Source organism: Pseudophryne corroboree, chromosome 1 (genome assembly GCF_028390025.1).
Source record: "Pseudophryne corroboree isolate aPseCor3 chromosome 1, aPseCor3.hap2, whole genome shotgun sequence".
Lineage (NCBI taxonomy): Eukaryota > Metazoa > Chordata > Amphibia > Anura > Myobatrachidae > Pseudophryne > Pseudophryne corroboree.
In genome coordinates, this window is record NC_086444.1 from 642,510,640 (window position 1) to 642,535,357 (window position 24,718).

Consider the following 24,718-nt stretch of genomic DNA (forward strand, 5'->3'; position numbering starts at 1 on the left):
ATAAAGTAGTTACATTGTAGATACAACTACCAGACAGGAGTGTTAAACTTAGAGATGTGCGCTGACACCATGTTTTGGATCTGTATTCATCTTCATGTTTTGGTTTCGCAAAAGCACCTAGACGTGTTTTGGTTTTGGATCTGCATTCTTTTTAAGACGCTATTGGTACGCATGTAACTTGGGAGTGTTTTTGTTCCTATAGTATTATTAACCTCAATAACATTAATTTCCAGTCATCTTTGACCACCTCACAGCTCGCAATATTGTTCACTGATATAGGCCAAAGGCTGGCTGGCTGGCTAAGTGAAGCGACAGAGCAGCGGCACAAACACACGGCAGTTACTTTAAGAATATAGCACACTATGAAACATTGCAGAACAGCAGTAGCAGACAGGATGGCAGTGTAATAAATTATATGACCCATAAATTGAATGTTTTCAAATGAAAAGGCCACAGGGCAGTACAGGGAAATGGAGGTGGAGTATGTATGTAGTGGAAGGAAGGTAAAGGAAGGATTGATTGATTGGTTTAATTGCTTGACTAAGAAAATTAATAAGGGAGGAGGAAGGGTAGTATGGCCAGCAGGTCAGCCTTCTTACCTTTGTCAGGAATATTTAGCTATTAACATTACTCTTCAACCCATGTTGGGAATCCTTGACTATTAACATTGCTCTTCTACCCTTGTAAGGAATCCTTGACTATTGCATTAACATTGTATTGTTCTCTGGTTAAAATGTGTCGCAAATTAGTAATGTATTAGAGCAACAACCAGTAAATATGTTTGTCTATGCATAATGTCCCCAATGCCACCACAAAATACAGACCATTATGAAAAAAAAAAAAAATGGTTCAAGATGGAATTTTCTTTGGGCCCTGCTACCAACCCTTATGTTGGATATTAAAAAGGAAATGCACAGTTTAACGAACCAGGCACTTCAGCAACAGGGAATGCCCCCTCCTCTCTTAAACGCTCCTGCCTATTACCATAGAATATTCTGTCAAATCCACCTACACTAGAATTATGTAGATTTTATAGTAGAACATGAAAAGATTGTGTAAAGAGCATGGAATATAATTTAAAATTTTAAAATTTTCCTAAACCATGCATCTTTTGCAGTACACTGGTAGGCCCAGATGATGCAGGGGCATAACCAAGTCCAAGGGGCATGGCCACACCTACTTTGGCAAAATAATAGGTACTATGTGTGCCGTGGGCATTTCTTCTCCACAGCTGACCCATGCATCTGCCAGGCCCCTCAGACAAGCCCAGGCAATTGGCAGCCCCATAACAGGGCTTAGTAGTGCTCTGTGCCCACCACACCTCCCGAGAGCATGATGTCATGCAGAAGGGGCGGGCTGACAGCGGTCCTCAGGATGCTTCTGCGGGCTGTTTTAGGCTGCAATCTGCATATCTGGAATGTCCAAAGGACGCACTGGCAGAGCTGTAGCAGCGATTCTAGCTGCTGGGTCCTATTCCAGGCACCCTGTAGCCAGTTGCCATAATCAAGGGGAAGGGACAGTGCCACCTACAGAGAATTGCGCTCTGTGTGGCGTCATCACTTGCACAGCCTTAGTTACGGCTATAGAAATCCCCCCCCCCCCCTCCCCCAGGAACCAGCAATCCCTATACCTACAGAAGTATATAATTATATCTACAGACTGTTTATCTTGGAATATTACCCAAGGAAGTGTTAAAACATCTATCTTTACTGTTAGGGTACATTTATGATAGATGGTACAAGGAAAAGGTGCTGTAACCTATTCCAAGTTATGTCAGTTTTCTAGCAATGATTAGAACAGAGCTGTAAATAGACAGTTTGGTGCCCTGTGCCAGAAAGAGAATTGGTGCCCCCCCACATATTTAAAATAAGGACAGACTTCATGGGGAAGGGGATTGGCCACAGAACAGTACCAATTCCCATTACACCACACAGTAGTGTCCGTAGTAGGCCCTACACACTGGCGGATACGCCTCAGAGGTGCCTGACGGGCGATACGGACGACGGACGCCCCAGCGGCGGGGTGTGTGTGTGTGACTGGGTGAGTGAAGTTTTTCTTCTCCCGTCACCCGACCCCATAGCCCTGCATGCTAATATGGACAAGATTGTCCATATTGGCATGCATGTATAAACGTCCCAGTACCAACGATGAACGAGCGCAGGGCTGCGCATTGTTCATCGTTGGGGCTTACACACTGAAAGATATGAACGATATCTCGTTCGTTAATGAACAATATCATTCATATCTTTCAGTGTTATCGCTTAGTGTGTAGGGCCCATTAGTCTCATTACACCGCACAGTAGTGTCAGCTAGTCACATTACACCACATAGTAGTGTTCACTAGTCACATTACACAGTAGTGTCTACTAGTCACACTACACCACACAGTAGTGTCCCTTATTCAAATGACACTGCAGCATAGTACTCCTTATAAAGGTTATGCCACTAATACACATTACACCACACAGTAGTACTCCTTATATACGTTATGCAACAGTAGAGCCCCTTATACACGTTACACCACAGAAAAACCCTTTTCTCTAACGTCCTAGAGGATGCTGGGGACTCCGTAAGTACCATGGGGATAGATAGACGGGCTCCGCAGGAGACATGGACACTTTAAGAAAGAATTTAGTTCCTGGTGTGCACTGGCTTCTCCCTCTATGCCCCTCCTCCAGACCTCAGTTTGATACTGTACCCAGAGGAGCTGGGTGCTTTTCAGTGAGCTCTCCTGAGTTTACAGATAGAAAGTATTTTGTTAGGTTTTTTATTTTCAGGGAGCTCTGCTGGCAACAGACTCCCTGCATCGTGGGACTGAGGGGAGAGAAGCAGCCCTACTCTCTGAAGTTAGGTCCTGCTTCTTAGGCTACTGGACACCATTAGCTCCAGAGGGATCTCACCCTCGCCGTCCGTCCCAGAGCCGCGCCGCCGTCCCCCTCGCAGAGCCGGAAGATAGAAGCTGGGTGAGTATGAGAAGAAAAGAAGACTTCACAGGCGGCAGAAGACTTCATGATCTTCACTAGAGGTAACGCACAGCACTGCAGCTGTGCGCCATTGCTCCACACACCTCACATACTCCGGTCACTGTAAGGGTGCAGGGCGCAGGGGGGGCGCCCTGGGCAGCATTTGGGACTTCATGTTGGCAAAAAGTACACATATATACAGCTGGGCACTGTATATATGTATGAGCCCCCGCCAAAATTACTGTTTAAGTGGGACAGAAGCCCGTCGTCGAGGGGGCGGGGCTTCTCCCTCAGCACTCACCAGCGCCATTTTTTTCTCCACAGCACCGCTGAGAGGAAGCTCCCCGGGCTCTCCCCTGCTGATACACGGTAGAAGAGGGTTGAAAAGAGAGGGGGGGCACATAATTAGGTGCAAAAACTATACATACAGCAGCTACTGGGTTAACATTAAGTTACTGTGTTATTCCTGGGATATTATAGCGCTGGGGTGTGTACTGGCATACTCTCTCTCTGTCTCTCCAAAGGGCCTTGTGGGGGAACTGTCTTCAGAAGGGACATTCCCTGTGTGTGTGTGGTGTGTCGGTACGCTTGTGTCGACATGTCTGAGGAGGAAGGCTATGTGGGAGAGGAGCGGGAGCAAATGAATGTGGTGTCTCCGCCGACGGCGCCACCACCTGATTGGATGGATATGTGGAAGGTTTTAAATGATAATGTTAATTCCTTGCATAAAAGATTTGACAAGGCTGATGCATTGGGATAGTCAGGGTCTCAACCCGTGCCTGACCCTATGTCGCAGGGGCCGTCAGGGTCTCATAAGCGCCCACTATCCCAAATTGTTGACACAGATACCGACATGGATTCTGACTCCAGTATCGATTACGATGATGCAAAGTTACAGCCAAAATTGGCTAAATCCCTTCGATATATGATAATAGCAATAAAGGATGTTTTGCACATCACAGAGGAAACCCCTGTCCCTGACACGAGGGTGTATATGTATAAGGGAAAGAAGCCTGAGGTAACTTTTCCCCCCTCACACTCCAAATAAATTAAAAAAAATGCAGATTTCCAAACGGATTCTTATGGCGTATCCTTTCCCGCCAACGGATAGGCTACGATGGGAATCCTCCCCTAGGGTGGACAAAGCTTTAACGCGCTTATCCAAAAAGGTAGCCCTGCCGTCCCAGGATACGGCTACCCTCAAAGATGCTGCTGATCGCAAACAGGAGGTTACCCTGAAGTCCATTTATACACATTCGGGTACCTTACTAAGACCGGCAATTGCGTCGGCCTGGGTATGTAGTGCTGTAGCGGCATGGACGGATACCTTATCTGAGGAATTGGATACCCTAGATAAGGATACTGTATTATTGACCCTGGGGCATATTAAAGACGCTGTCCTATATATGAGAGATGCTCAAAGAGACATTAGTCTACTGGGTTCTAGAATAAACACTATGTCGATTTCTGCCAGAAGTGTCCTGTGGACTCGGCAATGGACAGGTGATGCCGACTCAAAAAGGCATATGGAGGTTTGACCTTACAGGGGTGAGGAATTGTTCGGGGAAGGTCTCTCGGACCTGGTCTCCACAGCTACAGCTGGAAAGTCAAATTTTTTGCCTTATGTTCCCTCACAGCCTAAAAGAGCACTGCATTATCAAATGCAGTCCTTTCGTTCACAAAGAAACAAGAAAGTCCGAGGTGCGAGGTGCCAGAGGTAGGGGCAGAGGAAAGAAGCTGCACAATGCAGCTAGTTACCAGGAACAGAAGTCCTCCCCGGCCTCTGCAAAATCCACCGCATGACGCTGGGGCTCCACTGGCGGAGTCGGGCCCGGCGGGGGCACGTCTTCAGAATTTCAGCCACATGTGGGTTCACTCCCAGGTGGATCCCTGGGCAATAGAAATTGTGTCTCAGGGTTACAAGCTGGAATTCGAAGAGGTGCCTCCTCGCCGGTATTTCAAATCGGCCCTACCATCTTCCCCCCAAGAGAGGGAGATAGTGTTAAACGCAATACAAAAATTGTATCTTCAGCAGGTGGTGGTCAAGGTTCCCCTCCTTCAACAGGGAAGGGGTTATTATTCGACCATGTTTGTAGTCCCGAAACCGGACGGTTCGGTCAGACCCATATTGAATTTAAAATCTCTGAACCTATACTTGAAAAGGTTCAAGTTCAAGATGGAATCGCTAAGAGCGGTCATCGCAAGCCTGGAAGGGGGGGATTTTATGGTGTCACTGGACATAAAGGATGCGTACCTTCATGTCCCCATTTATCCACCTCATCAGGCATACCTAAGATTTGCAGTACAGGATTGTCATTTCCAATTTCAGACGTTGCCGTTTGGTCTCTCAACGGCCCAGAGGATTTTCACCAAGGTAATGGCGGAAATGATGGTGCTCCTGCGGAAGCAAGGTGTCACAATTATCCCGTACTTGGACGATCTCCTCATAAAAGCGAGATCAAGAGAGCAGTTTCTGAACAGCGTATCTCTTTCACTGAAAGTGTTACAGCAACACGGCTGGATTCTCAATATTCCAAAGTCGCAGTTGGTTCCTACGACTCGTCTGCCCTTCTTGGGCATGATTCTGGACACGGACCAGAAGAGGGTTTATCTCCCGATAGAGAAGGCCCAGGAACTCATGACTCTGGTCAAGAACCTATTGAAACCAAAACAGGTGTCAGTGCATCATTGCACTCGAGTCCTGGGAAAGATGGTGGCGTCATACGAGGCCATTCCCTTCGGCAGGTTCCATGCGAGGACTTTCCAATGGGACCTACTGGACAAGTGGTCCGGGTCACATCTTCAGATGCATCGGTTGATCACCCTGTCCCCCAGGGCCAGAGTGTCACTCCGGTGGTGGCTGCAGAGTGCTCACCTTCTCGAGGGCCGCAGATTCGGCATTCAGGATTGGATCCTGGTGACCACGGACGCAAGCCTCCGAGGTTGGGGAGCAGTCACACAGGGAAAAAATTTCCAGGGTCTTTGGTCAAGTCAAGAGGCTTGTCTTCACATCAACATCCTGGAGCTAAGGGCCATATACAACGCCCTACGTCAAGCGGAGACCTTACTTCGCGACCAACCAGTTCTGATCCAGTCAGACAACATCACCGCAGTGGCTCATGTAAACCGCCAAGGCGGCACAAGGAGCAGAGTGGCAATGGCGGAAGCCACCAGAATTCTTCGCTGGACGGAGAATCATGTAAGCACACTGTCAGCAGTGTTCATTCCGGGAGTGGACAACTGGGAAGCAGACTTCCTCAGCAGACACGACCTACACCCGGGAGAGTGGGGACTTCATCCAGAAGTCTTCGCACAGATTGTGAGTTGGTGGGAACTGCCACAGATAGACATGATGGCGTCCCGCCTCAACAAAAAGCTACAGAGGTATTGCGCCAGGTCAAGAGACCCTCAGGCAGTAGCGGTAGACGCCCTAGTGACACCATGGGTGTTCCGGTTAGTCTATGTATTTCCTCCTCTTCCTCTCATACCAAAGGTGTTGAGGATAATAAGAAGAAAAGGAGTGAGAACAATCCTCATTGTTCCAGATTGGCCAAGACGGACCTTGTATCCAGATCTGCAGGAAATGCTCACAGAAGATCCGTGGCCCCTTCCTCTAAGACAGGACCTGTTGCAACAGGGACCCTGTCTATTCCAAGACTTACCGCGGCTGCGTTTGACGGCATGGCGGTTGAACGCCGGATCCTAGCAGAAAAAGGCATTCCGGTTGAGGTTATCCCTACACTGATAAAGGCTAGGAAGGAAGTAACAGCAAAACATTATCACCGTATATGGCGAAAATATGTTTCTTGGTGTGAGACCAAGAATGCTCCTACGGAAGAATTCCATCTGGGCCGTTTCCTTCACTTCCTACAAACTGGAGTGAATTTGGGCCTTAAATTAGGCTCCATTAAGGTCCAGATTTTGGCCCTATCCATTTTCTTTCAAAAACAGAAGTTCAGACTTTTGTAAAGGGAGTGCTGCATATTCAGCCTCCTTTTGTGCCTCCGGTGGCACCTTGGGATCATAACGTGGTGTTAAGTTTCCTAAAGTCACACTGGTTTGAACCACTTAAAACAGTGGAGTTGAAATATCTCACGTGGAAGTTGGTCATGTTATTGGCCTTGGCTTCGGCTAGGCGAGTGTCTGAATTAGCGGCTTTGTCACATAAAAGCCCCTATTTGGTCTTCCATATGGATAGAGCAGAATTGCGGACCCGTTCGCAATTTCTGCCAAAAGTGGTATCATCTTTTCATATGAACCAACCTATTGTGGTGCCTGTGGCTACACGTGACTTGGAGGATTCGGAGTTACTTGATGTGGTCAGGGCTTTGAAAATGTATGTGGCCAGAACGGCTAGAGTCAGGAATACTGAAGAGCTGTTTGTCCTGTATGCATCCAACAAGATTGGTGTCCCTGCTTCAAAGCAAACTATTGCTCGCTGGATTTGTAACACGATTCAGCAAGCGCATTCTACGGCTGGTTTGCCGTTACCAAAATCGGTCAAGGCCCATTCCACTAGGAAGGTGGGCTCTCCTTGGGTGGCTGCCCGGGGGGTCTCGGCACTACAGCTGTGTCGAGCTGCTACTTGGTCGGGTTCAAACACTTTTGCAAAATTCTAGAAGTTTGAGACCCTGGCTGAGGAGGACCTCATGTTTGCTCAATCGGTGCTGCAGAGTCATCCGCACTCTCCCGCCCGTTTGGGAGCTTTGGTATAATCCCCATGGTCCTTACGGAGTCCCCAGCATCCTCTAGGATGTTAGAGAAAATAAGATTTTACTTACCGGTAAATCTATTTCTCGTAGTCCGTAGAGGATGCTGGGCGCCCGTCCCAAGTGCGGACTTCTTCTGCAATACTTGTATATAGTTATTGCTTCAATAAGGGTTATGTTATAGTTACATCGGTCTTGAACTGATGATTTGTTGTTTTCATACTGTTAACTGGGTAGAAACATAAACATAGAATTTGACGGCAGATAAGAACCACTTGGCCCATCTAGTCTGCCCCTTTTTTTTTATCCTTTAGGTAATCTCAACCCTTTTTGAACCTTAATTCTTTGTAAGGATATTCATATGCCTATTCCAAGCATGTTTAAATTGCTCTACAGTCTTAGCATGTTTAAATTGCTCTACAGTCTTAGCCTCTACCACCTCTGATGGGAGACTATTCCACTTATCCACTACCCTTTCTGTGAAGTAATTTTTCCTTAAATTTCCCCTGAACCTCCCCACCTCCAGTCTCAGTGTATGTCCTCGAGTTCTAATACTTCTCTTCCTTTGAAGAAAGTTTCCCTCCTGAACTTTGTTAAGACCCTTGATATATTTGAAAGTTTCTATCATGTCTCCCCTTTCCCTTCTCTCCTCCAAACTATACATGTTAAGATCTTTTAGCCTTTCCGGGTACGTTTTGTGATGTAGGCCATGCACCATTTTAGTTGCCCTTCTTTGTACACTCTCTAATGCAGGCATGTCCAAACTGCGGCCCTCCAGCTGTTGAGAAACTACACATCCCAGCATGCCCTGACACAGCTTTAGCATTCTCTGACAGCAAAACTGTGTCAGGGCATGCTGGGATATGTAGTTTCACAACAGCTGGAGGGCCGCAGTTTGGACATGACTGCTCTAATGTATTTATATCCTTCTGGAGATATGGTCTCCAGAACTGGACACAGTATTCCAGATGGGGCCGCACCAATGACCTATACAGTGGCATTATCACTTCTTTTTTCCTGCTACTGATTCCTCTCCCTATGCAACCAAGCATCTGACTTGCCTTTCTCATTGCTTTGTTGCATTGCTTTCCTGCCTTCAAGTCACTTGAAATAGTGACTCCTAAATCCCTTTCCTCCTCAGTAATTTCCATTATAGTACCCTTGATACTATATTTAGCCTTTGGGTTTTTGAGACCCAAGTGCATGATTTTGCATTTTTTAGCATTAAACTGTTGTTTCCACGTTCTTGACCATTTCTCAAGCCTAGCTAGGTCATCAATTTATTTGTTTTACCCCTCCCGGTGTGTCTACCCTGTTGCATATCTTTGTATCATCTGCAAAAAGGCATACCTTCCCTTCAATACCATCTGCAATGTCACCAACAAAGATATTAAAGAGAACTGGATCAAGTACAGATCCCTGGGGTACTCCACTGGTAACATTTCCCTCCATAGATTGCACTCCATTAACTACGACTGTCTGTTTCCTATCCTGCAACCAGGTTCTTATCCATTTAACTGTTTTATAATCCACCCCCACGCTTTCAAATTTATTTAGCAGTCTGCGATGTGGGACAGTGTCAAATGCCTTACTAAAGTCTAGATATGCTACATCTACAGCTCCCCCTTGATCTATTATTTTCGTCACAGAGTCAAAAAAGTCAATAAGATTTGTTTGGCATGATCTACCACCAGTAAATCCATGCTGTTTTGGATTCTGTAAGTGGTTTGATTTAAGATATTCCACAACTCTTTATTTTAATAGTTTTTCCATTACTTTCCCCACTACTGATGTAAGGCTTACTGGTCTGTAGTTACTTGCTTCTTCCTTGCTTCCACTTTTGTGCAGTGGAACTACATTTGCTCTTTTCCAGTCCTCTGGAATGGCACCTGTATTTAGTGACTGGTTAAATAATTCTGTTAATGGTGTAACCAGCACATCTTTTAGCTCTTTGAGTATCCTTGGGTGTATCCCATCTGGTCCCATTGATTTATCCACTTTTAGTTGTGAAAGTTCTGTTAGGACCTTCTCATCTGTAAATGTACTTTCATCTACCTTATTTTTATGAATGTCCTTGCAACTTAACTGTGGCCCCATCCCTTCTTCTGTAGTAAATACTGAGCAAAAATAATTATTTAGGTGATCTGCTATTGCCTTGTCTCCCTCTACCAAATTCTCACTCTCTGTCTTAAGTCTTATTATTCCTCCATTTGATTTTCTCCTTTCACTTATATACTTAAAAAAAGTTTTTGCCCCCTTTATCTACTGACTGGGCCATTTTTTCCTCAGCTTCTGCCTTTGCACGTCTGATCACTTTCTTAGCATCCTTCCGTCTGTCAAGATACACCTCTTTGTCATTATTATTTTGAGTCTGTTTGTATTTCCTAAAAGCCATCTTTTTTGCTTTCACACTAGTTGATACTTCTTTTGTGAACCACACTGGCTTCCTTTTCCTGGTGCTTTTCCTAACCCTTTTGATCCAAAGATTAGTTGCACTTAGTATTGCACTTTTCAGTTTTCCCCACCTCTCCTGCACTCCATCCAAGTTCCACCAGCCCGCCAATGAATCACTTAAACATCTCCCCATTTTTGCAAAATCAGCATTTCTAAAATCCAACACCTTTGTTTTTGTGTGACAGGAGTTGGATCCTGTCTTTATACTAAACCATACTGCTTGATGATCACTGGATCCCAGGTGCTCACCCACATATATGTCGGATATCCTATCACCATTTGTAAGAATTAAATCTAATATTGAATCTTTGCGAGTGGGCTCCATCACCAATTGCTTAAGAGATGCTCCCTGTAAGGAATGTAGAAATTTGCCACTTGTAGCTGAATTTGCAAAAGACCCCTCCCAATTTACATCAGGTAAATTAAAGTCTCCCATGATTATGACTTCTCCCTTTAAAGCCATTTTAGTGATGTCCAACAATAGGTTTCTGTCCAAATCCTGCCCCTGGCCTGGTGGTCTATAGATCACCCCAATGCGAATAACATCCTTCTCCCCGGTTTCTATGGTGACCCAAAGGGCCTTTTTCTTAAATATTTTGTATTAAAGTAGCATTTATGCTTTTTTTCACATACATTGCTACCCCTCCTCCTATTCTTCCTATTCTATCCTTCCTAAATAAATTGTTTCCTGGTATAGCTATGTCCCAGTCATGATTTTCATTGCACCATGACTCTGTAATTGCCACAAAATCCAGGTTATCCCTTGTCATTATCGCAATTAGCTCTGGAATCTTGTCTCCTAAGCTCCTAGCATTTGCACACATAGCTTTAAGAATTTTGTCTGTGCATTTGTTATTAGTTGCCATGTCCAGACTGTACAAAATAAATGACAAGTTTTAAGTTGAAATTACCTGTTTGGGGATGTTGCTCAGTGTTTGATATATATATCAATCAATTTTTTTTACTAATCAGGAATCACACTGTTTCCTTTACACCATGAATACACCTCCCTAAATGTAAAGATATAGTACACCTGACCACAATGACCAAATGATCAAAGGAGGTAAACACCAGAGAGCATGCAATAATAAACTATGTTTCACTGTGCAACTTCCCCACACATGCAATGCCAATTACAAGCCAATTATTACAGGTAGTTGTCACAAGATATACGGTGTGATTGGTGTGGCTGGTATGAATCTTGCCCTTGGATTAACAAAATCCTTCCCTTGTACTGTCCATCTCCTCTGGGCACAGTTTCTCTAACTGAGGTCTGGAGGAGGGGCATAGAGGGAGGAGCCAGTGCACACCAGGAACTAAATTCTTTCTTAAAGTGCCCATGTCTCCTGCGGAGTCCGTCTATCCCCATGGTCCTTACGGAGTCCCCAGCATCCTCTACGGACTACGAGAAATAGATTTACCAGTAAGTAAAATCTTATTTATACACATTAGAGCACCTTATATACATTATGCCAGGCAGAGCCCCTACACCTTATTCCTACTCCATCTCATCATTACTTTCCCCACTACAGGGTGTAGTGTCAGTGAGTAGACTGTGTGTGTAAGCTGGGTGTAGTGTCAGTTATCAGTGTGTGTGTGAGAGCATGGTGTAGTGTGAGCGAGCAGGGCATAGTGTCAGTGAGCAGTGTGTGTGTGAGCAGGATATAATGTCAGTGTGTGTGGGGCGGGGGAGGTAGGTGTGTGTGTGAGAGCAACCCGCCTCCCATGAGCAGCTATGCTCAGGCTTACTTTATGGACTATTTCACACGCTGCGGTTTTGTCCAGATGGCAAAAAGCCAGACAAACTTTGTCCAGTTTTTTTACTGTCCGGCAGTCCCTTACACACACTCCGGGTTTGTGCGGTGTTTAATGCTGTGTGCATGCGCAGCAGCGGCACGAAAACCCGGTGTGTGTGAAAGAACACATTCACCACATTCAAACACACACTCCAGAGCCTCCAGGGACAGCACAGGCACGGCCCGGCAGCCATCCTCTTCAGTGGATAGAGACGGCTGCTACACGACAACCGGGCCATGTCCATGCTGTGTGAAATTACTCATCTGGCTTAAGTATTGACTACAATCCCGGCACAGCAAACAGCCATTCAGGAGTTTACCGTGACGGTCAAAACCCTAACTGTGCTGAGTAGCAGAAAGCTGGCTCCAGTACTCGGAACTCAGTGTAGACACTGCAGGAGAGGAGGAGGTGGGGGATACAAAGCAGAGCAAAGGGGGGAAAGAAACTCATAGACTGCCCAGCGCTGCCCACTGTGATGTATATTAGCAGCGGTCGACCCTAGTTACGGCCCTGGATTACAAAGTGAACCCAAATGTCTCAGTTACTGTGGGTTACAGATTATGTGCCCAATTCATTTCTGTACGCACATGTCTTAGTAGCTGCAAATTTTTAGGCTACGGAATTGCTAAACCCTCAGAAACTGCGTACACACACACACACACACACACACACACACACACCCTATACACAATAATGAGGAATATTGACTCCTAGAGTTGGCCTATGGCTATGCAGACTGAACATGGCAGTGGCGATGCTTAGCAAAATAAAAGCTTCTGTTAGTAGTGGATGCAGCATACCCTCCAAGTGCACCTTTTTACCAGGTACAGTACCTTTTCTCTGTGGTCTGTACCGATTTTTGACTCTGCATTTTTCCATTGAAAGTATTGGAAAAGGGGCATGGCCATGCCCCCTTTACCTGTAGCCATGCCCCCTTTCCTAATTTGTACCGATTTTTATATGTCTGCACTCCTCAAATTATGTGGGCTCAATCTTCCCAATTTAGAGAAAAATGCAGTGTGCTGTCTATAGTGCTCCCAGGGAATAGCGATTATATCACACAGGGGAGATTCTGGGCATCTGGACCCTCCCACCCAAATGCATTCCTGGTGAAGGCCCGGAGACTAACATCCCTTTTGTAGGGCCTGAGCAGGGCCGAAACTAGGGGGGGGCTAGGGGTGCAGGTGACCTGGGCGCCGGATTGGAGGGGGCGCCGAGACCCCCAAACACCGCCGCGGCACTTTTAAACCCCCTTCTCCCGAGTGCCCAGCTCGGGGGGCGGGGTTTCGCGGAATGACGCGATTACGTCATGACGTCACGGCGCAAACGCGTCATTCAACGAAACCCCGCCGGAGGAGGGAGAACTGAAGGGGGAGCCCGGAGCCGCGCAGACGAGGAGGGAGAAGCGGCTGAAGAGCGGCGAGAACCGCTTCAAATGTAAGTCAGCCCCTCTCCCTTCCTCTCCCTTCCTCTCTCTCTCTCTCCCTCCCTCTCCCCACCACCTGCCGTAATGTTTAAAATGGGGACCTGTGCCTGCGTACTGTGTAAAATGGGGACCTGTGCCAGCGTACTGTGTAAAATGGGGACCTGTGCCAGCGTACTGTGTAAAATGGGGACACTTGCCAGCGTACTGTGTAAAATGGGGACCTGTGCCTGCCGCAATGTGTAAAATGGGGACACTTGCCAGCAAACTGTGTAAAATGGGGACACTTGCCAGCTTACTGTGTAAAATGGGGACACGTGCCTGCCGCAATGTGTAAAATGGGGACACTTTTTCCTGCCGCAATGTGTAAAATGGGGACACTTTTTCCTGGATATGAAATTTATGTTAGAAAAGGCAGTTTTTCAGGTTAAAAAGTTCTGAAAGAGATATATATATATATATATATATATATAATATTTTTATTCATTTATTTATTTTTTATTTTATTATTTTTTATTCATTCATTGTAAAATAATTTTTTTTTTTTTTGCGGGGGGGGGGGGGGGGGGGGGGGGTGTCAAATGACTACCTTGCCCCGGGTGACAGAAATCCTAGTTTCGGCCCTGGCCTGAGTAAAGCAAAAAAAAACCCAAAACAGCAAGCAACGCATGTTTCAATGCAATGGGTGCAAATACATTTTTTTGGGTAACATGGTATTGCCAAGGAGCACATCTCTTTTTGCTTTGCTCCCGACTGTAGTCAGAGCTGTACGCTAATGCATTCACAGCTGCAATCCCTATGCAGTGTATGTGTGGAAATATGCTAACGCTGTAGCCGCCTGGAAATTATTGGGCCGGCCATCAGTAGCTTTGCAGATCCCTGCAACTACAAACACGTACAGTAGCTGTAACCTTATGGTAGCAAGAACTGAGACGCTGGCACCATGTTTACTGCATACAGGATTGCAGGTGTAGGTTGTTTCTGTCGCCGCTCGTTGTAACCGCCCACAAGCGATTCATGTCAATCACTTTGCGAAGAAATCCTCACTGCGAGCGGCATCACTAAGGTACCTAGACGTGCGGCCAGTGCGACCAAGATGCCTGCCGATAATCACTCAACTCCACAAATATTGGCATTGCATACTGTACATCTCTTAATCAGGCCCATACTGTCTAATGCACTATGGAGTAACTACAGTACAAATAAGTTTCTTAACAGGACATGAGCCGTTTATTCACATCCAGTTTATGTCCAGGCATCTCTCATGGGCAAATATCTACCAACCCTCAAAGCTCAATTTATCAAATGACCTTAATGTCCAAGAGGGCTTGTTATCACAGTCATACATATAAAGCTAGGTGATGCATCGCGCCCTACGGGCGCTCTTCACACCGTCATAAGGGGCTACACCCTCTTAACCCTTGCAGTGTGCAATATTTGTATTATATGGAGTATTACCTCCAATCATAATTGTGAGTGGTTAAATATTGCAAGGACAAAGGGCGTGCAATGGTTAAGGGGTCGTAGCCCCTTGCAACGGCTTGAACAATGCACGCAGGGCCTGATGAATCACCTAGTAGGTGCTGTGGTTGGGGGAGTGGCAGGTGCGGGGGAGGGGCGGTTGCGGGGGTGCCGCGGGTGAGGCTGGTGCGGTGGTGACGCGGATAGGTGTCCAGATCCACCGTGGGTGGGGGAGGAGCGGTTGCAGGGGTGCCACAGGTGGGGAAGGGGTGGGTGCGGTGGTGCCACGGGTGGGGGAGGGTGTTCGGAGCCACCACGGGTGGTAGAGGGAGTGGGGGTGCCGCAGACTAACATAACAGAGAGAGTGGGTGATATAGTGGAGGGTAATGTCTGGACGCTGAATCAATGTAAAAGGTGACACTGCTGTGCAGTGCACTGGGTGTGCAGTGTCTGACACTGCACAGCACTCTCACTTTTTACATTGATTCAGCGAGTCAGTCAGTTCTGCCAGCCAGTCACTATTGTTAGCGCCGATGTCCCAACGTGCCGTATTACAGGGAAGTAGATGCACTAAATAAACTACAGCTCCCAGCAGCCCTTAACGCCAAAGCATTCCGGTGCCAAGGCCTGCTGGGAGCTGTAGTTTATTGAGTGCATCTTCTTCCCTGTAATGCGGTGCGTTGGGACACCGGCGCTAACAATAGTGACTGGCTGCTTTGCGAGTCTTCGGGAGAGCCACTGCCAAAGGGAGGACAGCAGCTTAGCTGCTTCCAGGAGAAGCATTACCCTCCCCTCCTCCACTCGCAGTACCTCCGGGCCCCATCCGCGGCACCCCCACCCCCCCGCAGTGGCTCCGAACCCCCCCCTCTCACCCGCGGCACCCCCGCAACCGATCCCCCCCTACCCGCGGTAGCTCCGGACACCCACCCCTCCCCCACCCGTGTCACCACCGCACCAGCCCCTCCCCCACCTGCCGCACCCCTGCAACCGCCCCTCTCCCATCCACGTCTCCCCCGCACCCACCACAGCACCTACTAGGTGATTTATCAGGCCCTGAGTGCGCTGTTCACACCGTTGCAAGAGGCTACGACCCCTTAACCATCGCACGCCCTTTGTCCGTGCAATATTTAACCACTCACACAATTATGATTGGAGGTAATACTCCATATAATACAAATATTGCACACAAGGGCGTGCAAGGGTTAAGGGGTGTAGCCCCTTACGACGGGGTGAAGAGTGCCCATAGGGCGCGATGAATCATCTAGTTTATCATATGCAACGTGTTTTAAAACTGCAAAATAATAAAACTCATTGATAAATCAGCCCCTATATATGGCCAACGGTTTCAGACTATTGGGCGAAAAGCCATGGATGGTCGGGCACAGTGTACATGCAGATAGCAGGAGCTTCCGCCATCGACTACTGAAACCATTGGATACAACATACAAACCATTAGTGGTTTGCCTCCACCGATGGCTGATCCATACCTCCCAACAAGATCCTCTTCAGGAGGGACACAATACTTTGCTCCTGGACTTCCCTCTTAATTTATGATTACCCTCACCTGTGCTGAAACACCTTTCTTATCCATTAACCTGTTCAATACAGGTGCTGCCAATCACAAATTAAGAGAAAAGCCCAGAAGCAGAACATGCTGTCCCTCCTGGACAGGATCATGTTGGGATGTATGCTGATCCATAGTTCTGCATTAATAGCTTGTATGACATCACCCCAGCTACCCTCTAGTAGAGTCTATAGCACCTTTATCCTGTGCACCAGTTATCAGAATAGCTTTTTACCATGTTACTGATACACAACAAGTAGTACAGCCCTTGTGTCGCCTACATAGCCTATACAGCAGGCACACTTCCCCTTGCCATACATTGTATCTGTGATCACTTATAGCAAAGGAAAGGGCCAGTGCTGCACAGACAAATAGGAAGTCACCCGGCCGGAGCACTAGGAACCGGCACTGGCGGAGTGATCAGCTGTCTCCCCCGCCGCCAGGCCGGCTCCCACATGGGCCGCCTCACACCTCTCACCGCATTACAGGCAGCCAGCTCTCCTCCCCTCCTCCCCGGCTCTGTCCTCCCCCTCCTGCCAAGCGCAGGCGCAGCTCCCACACTCGGCTCTCCTCGGCACGGATCGGCTATTTCCGCCTCTTTGTTTTAAACTCCAGCCGGAATTTTTTTCCTCCTCATTTTTCTCTCTTCTGTTTTTAACTAAGGGGGGACTCGTTGTGAGTACCGGAGACCCCCCTGCAGCCCCCTCCCCTCCACGGGGCCCTAGCAGCCGCATATATCCCCCCCTCCATAGCTTTCCCATCTGCACAGACACACACACCGAGCTTTCTCCTCTTGCCCTGTGTGTCTGTGCTGTGCCCGGTGGAGAAACCCCCTCCAGCAGCGAGCAGCGGCTTCATCTCCAGAGACACAGCAACTACAGCAGCAGCAGCCTCCCGACAATAAGAATTGCAGCAGCAGGTCAGTGCTCATTCCCACCCTGCAAAGTGAGAGAGGTGAAACTGGGATCTCTGATACATGGGCATAGTCATGATCATGACTCCCCCTCCCCACCAATCCAGCCCTCCCCTTTTCTGATATAGCACATCTTTTCTCTTTAATGCCCTTTACATATGTACTGTGTTAGCCCTGTTATCTCTCAGTCATGCTACAACCCCCTCATGCTTTTCCTCAGTCCTGTAACATCTCTATCCTGTGTTTTATTCCACCACAACCCTCGGCGACCCCCCCCCCCCCCCCCCTACTTTCTATGCCTGCCAAAGACCCCCTTGGCTTATGGCCTCAAGGGAGATTCCATAGTGCATCTGCCTTCCACCCCCAGCTAGGTCTTCTGTTGTGTTCTATATTATATACTCCCTGCTTGGGGTACTGTAGACTGGTAAATTGTCCTTTTACCCTTCTCTTACTTGACATTCCCATAATCTTTCATAGCTACATTCCCTGTAAACCTTCATTCATTTTTTCCAGGTCCATAGTAACCTGCAGCCAATATCATGCTCTCTGTATCTATGTGTCCCTAGCCTGTTTCAGTCTTCCTCTCCTGCTGTCCCTGTTGGGGACTTCTCTAGCACTTACTCTTGGCTTTTCGCCCACTTTTGCAACCTTACATTTTATTTCTCTTTTTCTCCTTCACCACTGTCTACCCTGTTACTTTTCTCCTATTTTCCCCAGACAATTGTCACTAGTCTCCAGTCACCTGAGACCACCCCTAGCACTATTCATGTAATGTTTGTTATGCTGGTTTATACATGATCACTCCATACCCATTGTTAGAGTGCAGCATGTTTTCCCCACCTGCGCCCACTTGTCTGTTTACATATATTATGACTACAGTATATCTCCTTATTGTGTTAGGCACTATCATCATCATCATCATCATCATTGGCACCAGCAGCCTTTAACTTTTTCTCTTAAAGTATCCCTAGATACCTGTTACAGCTCTTTTCCATTTTCAGAATATGTTTCTCTTTCTATGTTGAGCCCTTGCCATGTAACTGTAAGAGACCTGTTACAGTAACACCTGTAGCGCTGACCACTTGTTAGTACTTCCTCACTCCAATGATACCATGTGTATAAATATTCTATCTCTTTACTACACACCCTGACATTGCTTGTCCCATGTAATATTCTTTACTTCCATGTGATTGCCTGGACCCTGACAAATCTCTGCCATACACATTCAGCAGTGTCATCATCACCATTGTATACACTGCTACTGCTCTTTTAAGTACCTTAACCCAAGTTAAAGTTACTTCCTGTAAGTTTCTTGTTCATGAGCCAGCTGACTCCATCCTCATTAGCTAATGCCCTGCCTCTTTACTGCCCCCCTACTGCTAGTTACATGCTTGACACATGCCACACTAAATTGAATTGCCACCAAGTTCCAGGTACTTTGGTGCTTTACCCTTCACTAATCACCATTGACCTGGCAAAGGTCTTGTGCCCTGTCACTTTTCTCCTCCCGTTTTGTCAATGTGTTGCCCTTAATTTTCAGAGCCCTATTAGAATAAAATTACTTTTCGCTGAAAGTGCAATTTTTGTATAATGTGGGCATTTTTTTAAACTTTCGCTTACTTCTTCCCATCACCAGCATGTATTTCCCTTTCTGCCATTGTGATGTGATGTGGCATGCTAGCCTGCTTCTGCAATTTTCCTTAGATCTGTGTAGTCTTTAACATCCTCTTTTTTTTTTTAACTCCTTTATTTATTTATTTATTTATTTCTATGCTTGGTTATTTAATAGTCTCCAATTTGTTATTGCATCTATATGCCCACCTGTTATCTGGCCATTCTGGTCTAGTTTGCCGTCCTGTTATGGTTCTAGTTGCTGTTTATAAAGGTGAATTGTTTTTCTATTATTTCTGATATGTCGTTTAGTGGGCAAATAAGTTGCCACAATTCACAGATGAAGTACACCATCTTTTTTTATTGGATTAGAGTTGCTGAATAACGAATGATCTGCACCCACCACCCATCTGTTTATGAATAATATAATATCTTGATTGAGTCTGATATTGTAGTCATGCTGTGTGCTGAATGCCGGACTAGTGATTGTCACAGTATTCATACAGTTTCTTTTTCTATTTTAACTCTTCTGTATTTATATTGTATTTTCAAATTCCAGTAGATTCTAGGCATTTAATTATGTACATCGTTGCCATGTTGCCTGGATGATTGTAGATGGCTGCATAATGCATCATTCCTTTATTGAGACTGGAGTACTTCATTCTTAAAAGAGGTTTTAAAAGAAAAAAGTAATTCTGTTGATGTAGAAAAAGCTATGATGTTCTTCCCTGTCCAGTAGAGAGATTGGCATCTGGTACAACCAGTGCAACATGGATTACCAATATTTCTGATCTGGTTCTAGACAGTTATTACTTTGTGCTGAAAACTCTTATGCTGTCATCTCTCGCTTATGAAAAGTATAACTGGAAGAAATGTTATGATACAATTGCTAATTGCCATTGCATGTTATCATAATAATAAAGAGATTTATTAGATTGGATGTATTAACTGACTAAAGTTGGGTTTCAGACCAGATTCAAATCAAGAGTACATGTAGATGTGGATTGGGGGCTCCAATAAATCTTGTTAATTGGCCAATAATACATAGATGTAGGTTTGGCTTATACCATAGGCTTTCAACCTGCGGCCCTCCAACTGCTGTGAAACTACACATCCCAGCATGCCCTGCCTCAGTTTTAGCAAAATTGTGACAGGGCATGCTAGGATATGTAGTTCCACAGCAGCTGGGGGGCTAAAGAGCCATGTCTTAAACCATCTGACCTAATTCTTTTTTGCAAAGTTGATAGTGATTAATAATGTGTACTGGCAATTGCTTTAGCAGATTTTGAAACTATTCAAAGAATAAATGAGAGAAAACATATTTTCAGTTATTGGAAACTAATTAGAAATCTGAGTTGTTCCATAATTTAACAAACTTTTGTGTGGTAAAATGTTTCCATTGCATCCGACTTTTAAGATGTTTTATATTATTTGTACCTTAGCTGGTTTAATTCTTTGCTGGCTTCAAGTTTCCCCTAGGTGTGTTAGTAACTTTCAAGACAGGAAGCTTAGTGTACAGTAAAAAGCAATATATCTGATGATAAGCAATACATTCTTATTCCTCTGTTGCACAATTAATCTGAGACTATAATATTGTATATCTATTGTGGAATTTTGTTGGTTAAAACTGAAAGGCCAAATTCTTATGGCTATTTAGCACCCCCCCCTTCCCACACACATTTCCATGGCACTTGGATACTTCCACATTTTCCATCACTTTAGCAGTTGTTTCTTTACCACTGCAACTGCTCTCTTATACCGCTTTCACACCGCACAAATTTAGGTATGATGTGAAAGGGGTATGTTCCGATTTCCTGAGTCGTCTGACCTGGTATTTCAACCAGGGAGAAAAGCAGGGTTATTACCCAGTCAGGTGCAGCGTGAACGGGTTGCCGGGTTGATGCGGAACCTGTTTACACTATAGGGAGATGCGGTGCTAGAGGAACAGGCAGCGCTTGGAGATGATCTGATCTCCAGGCGCTGCCGCCGCACACGTCACCGTGCAATTTGGGCGCCCAAACCCGGAACTTTGGACGCCCATTAAAGCCCTTTACACTGCTATCATATGCCTTAACTGGTAATGGACATCTGATCAGAGCAACAATTGAATAGCTTCGATAGACGCCCATTAGTAGGCATAGGAAACAATTGAATCGGCCTCTATGTGTGCTACACAAGCATTGAAAGTGTAAGCAATATTGTTATAGTCTACCAAACTTTCCTTACAGTGGTTGGGACAGCAGGGGTCTGAAGGTACAGACCCCCAAGTTTTGTATTTCCCAGGGTCTAGTGTTCACTCTAGCACCCTGCAACTAGTGAGGGCATCATAGTTTAGTTTTGAAGGGCAACATTTTCTAGTAGCTGTAGTGATTCGTCACTTCTAAAAATTTCCCTTCAAAATTAAAGTTTGATGTCCTCACTGATTAGTTGCAGGGTGCTAGAGTGAGAACTACCAGGCTACAGTGCCTAAGAACTCTGTGATGACTAATGAGTCTTTTGATTGCTGACCCCACAGGTTGGTTAGTTCTCATATATACAGAAGGATTCGGTATGTGATCCCGCCGAACGAGATGCCAAATGTCAGTATCCTGGGCGCAAGGAAGCCCCTTGCGTGCTCGTTGTGCTTGCCATGCTGTGGGCTCGGTGGCGACCTTTGCTCGCCACAGGTTCTGTTCTCCCTCTATGGGTGTCGTGGACACCCATAGAGAGGGAATCACCTACCTCACCAGCATTCTGGCGGTGGTATAGTATCCCCGTCGGGATCCAAACGTCGGTATGGAGACAGCCGGGATCCCGACGGGCAGTATGTTAACGTCATACCATACAGAACTGTATGCAGATTAAAGTTGTGTGGAATCCATTATCCTAGACTACAGAGAGCTTAATAAATGGTGGATTACAGGAAAAACAGCTTACACATATAATATGTTCTTGCAATCACCAATAAGAGAAATTGTAGAAATGCAAGTAGTTTCTAGTAATTGGTATCACATTCTGGTCAACCCAGTGTTTATATAGCTTCAAGTATATGTGACTGGTAATAAAGTTTGATAAATATCTATGTAGTAAATGATTTACAGATAATTTTCTGCTGATAGGTCATTATACCAACTACCTATAGACACAGGTACATGAGACTTATATAATGATTGCAAAGCTACAATGAGAGTTGCTTCAGATTTAATAGCCATACATTGGTTCTGAGGATTAGTGCGCCATGTTTCACTTGGCATATACTTGTGTATAGTACTTGGAAAGTAAAGGCCAGTACTCACTGGCCGATGGCAGAGAGATGTGTGCTGAGCGTGCGGGGGGAGACGGGGGGGGGGGCGCTCACTTCACCCAGCGGGTGAAGTGAGCGACCCGCTAGATTGAACTGCATGCAGGCCAATCTAGCAGCAGCGATAGCGATGCGCGGGGCTGCGCATCGCTATCGCTGAGGGGGCTACACACGGAGCGATCGTGCTTAAAATCTAAGCAATCTAGTCAGATTGCTTAGATTTTAAGCAGCGATCGCTCCGTGAGTACCCCCCTTTAGAAATGGCACTGTTGCGTCACGGTTGCGTGTTATTTCTGCAGTGTGCAACATATGTGAAGTACATGAATGAATTGGGAAATCATCCTGAACCCCAAATAAGATAACAGGTTAGTGTAGAAGGCTGTTAGTGGCCATAAGCAAAGTATTGGAAGATGATTTTTGCAACATTTATAGAATGATGGAAAAATGATAGCCAGCAAGTGTTTATCAGCAATAATGTGTACAGTATTTTGGGGTACATTAGTCTATGTGGCGATAGAAGTGTGTGTGTGTGTGTATATAAAGTTTGTAAAGAGTTAGAAAAAAACATTTACAACTCACATCTGCATACTCTAAAAACCCTTTCCAATCAGTACAATACATTAACATACATGTCCCACATCATTTAACCCATTTTTCTGTTTTGTTGGTTTTTTGTTTTAGAGAAAATTGACATGTCTTTAGTGCCCATATTTCTCTACTTAAAAAAACCTCTAAATACATTATTATTCATTGGGAGGAATGTACCATGTACTGCATTGTGTCCAACCATAAAAATGAGAATAGGGATTTTTTTTCCCCTAAGTTTTTTCATCTGGTCTGGAGCTGCATCTAAAATCCTTGTCAAGTCCCTTTGAGACCTGTGTTCATTTAACTCACCTTTCTAATTGCATAGCAAAGAGACGCTCCTGCAAGTTTTTAATCCGAGTTGAGCAATGTTTGTCCAACTCACGACTAGGGAATCCAATCCCGGGCCATTTTTTCAATCCCGGGTATCGGGATTGAAAAATGGTCAATCCCGGGATTCCCGGGATTGGCTTTAGACTGTGTCCGGCCGCCCCCCATGCCCCGCCCCTCACGCCCTGCAGACATAAAAAACCCGTACAAACCTGCACAGCCAGGTAGCAGGTGAGGAGGAGCCGGCGGGTGAGTGCAGCGGAGCCGGCGGGTGAGTGTAGGGGAGCCGGCGGGTGAATGTAGGGGAGCCGGGAGGAGGCAGCGGGTGAGTACGGGGTGAGCCGGAAGGAGGCGGCGGGTGAAGACCGCCGTACTTTCCGGCTTGGCAGCTGCTGAAAGCGCAGAGTGACCTCACAGTCACAGGTCACGCTGCGCAGGGGGAGACAGGAGGAGGGAGCCGGGCAGCTTCTGAGCGTCAATGCTGATCCCTCAATCCCCGGGATTGGAGCTTCCAATCCCGGGATTGAATCCCGGCCGTTTTTGGGCCTAAATACCGGGATCTCGCCGATCCTGATCCCGGGATTGGCCTCTCTACTCACGACCAATTGAATCTGCCCCTAAAGCTAGGTGCACACTGAAGTGACGGGCATTTGTTCCGACATTGTAACGAATGCCCTTTCGCTCAGATTCTGTGTACAGAGTGGAACAGGTTTTATGAAGGATGGAATGATCATGTTTGATAAGCATAAATAAGGTCGCTAGCGATATCGCTAGGTTTAATGTGCGGAACATCAAACATGGGGTGGAATTTAATTGTTTGAAAAGTCAGTTGGGTGTCTGTTTTTTCCTATCTAATAGACAGGAAAAACCAGACACCCAACCGACTTTTCAACATTTGAATCCTCCCCAGCCCCCCCAAGTGTCCGTCGTTGGCAACAGTACAATCACAACAATCACCCGTACACACTGAGCGATATTGCCAATTTCATGAAGCGGCAAATCAGCCAGACATCGATCCAGTGTGAACCCAGCTTTATTTTCTATACTCTGTGTGATCATTTCCTTAGTAGCTGTTTTTTAATTTTTTTTACACCTTCTATTCTGTATTGTTTCAGTAGACATGCTGCACACAATTTATGTAATTTTACTATATAGAAATGATTTTAAAGCTGTAAGTGTCTATAAGGGACTGATCAAGTAATAGATGCTGCTAACACCATTATTTAAAAAAAACATATTTTAAATTGTTTTTCTTTATTGAAGCATGAATATGAATAACAAATAAGCAGCACAGTGCAGACATAGATGCAAATAAATGAATGACAAGAAAAATACCATTGTCTGAACCAGTGGCAATAAGTAATGAAACAAAGAAGTATAGTAATTAGAGTAGGATCCAAACCAAGATAAGCACCATAGCCTATGGGGCCATATCAAATGACTACAAGCTTGTTATAACAACAACATTGGTTGTAACCATTGCAGCAGTAGTTGCCATTCTTCTTTAGCACTACTTATAAATACATTTTTGAGTGTGAGTAACAATTTATCTCCTATGACACATTTCAAGTTGGCTTTCATTATGGCTGTTACTAATTAAGGTGTGCAGTATAAATTCTTTTAACTAG

General features: G+C 45.8%; 1 protein-coding gene across 1 annotated transcript in view; it reads left to right on the plus strand.

Annotated features, from left to right (window-relative positions):
• The first annotated feature begins 16,479 nt into the window (after positions 1 to 16,479).
• The window catches only part of PCGF3 (polycomb group ring finger 3), a 202,658-nt gene continuing 194,419 nt past the window's right edge, over positions 16,480 to 24,718 (plus strand). The window contains exon 1 of the mRNA XM_063914617.1: positions 16,480 to 17,290. The gene's annotated coding sequence lies outside the window, so the exon portion shown is untranslated. The remainder of the gene's footprint in view (positions 17,291 to 24,718) is intronic.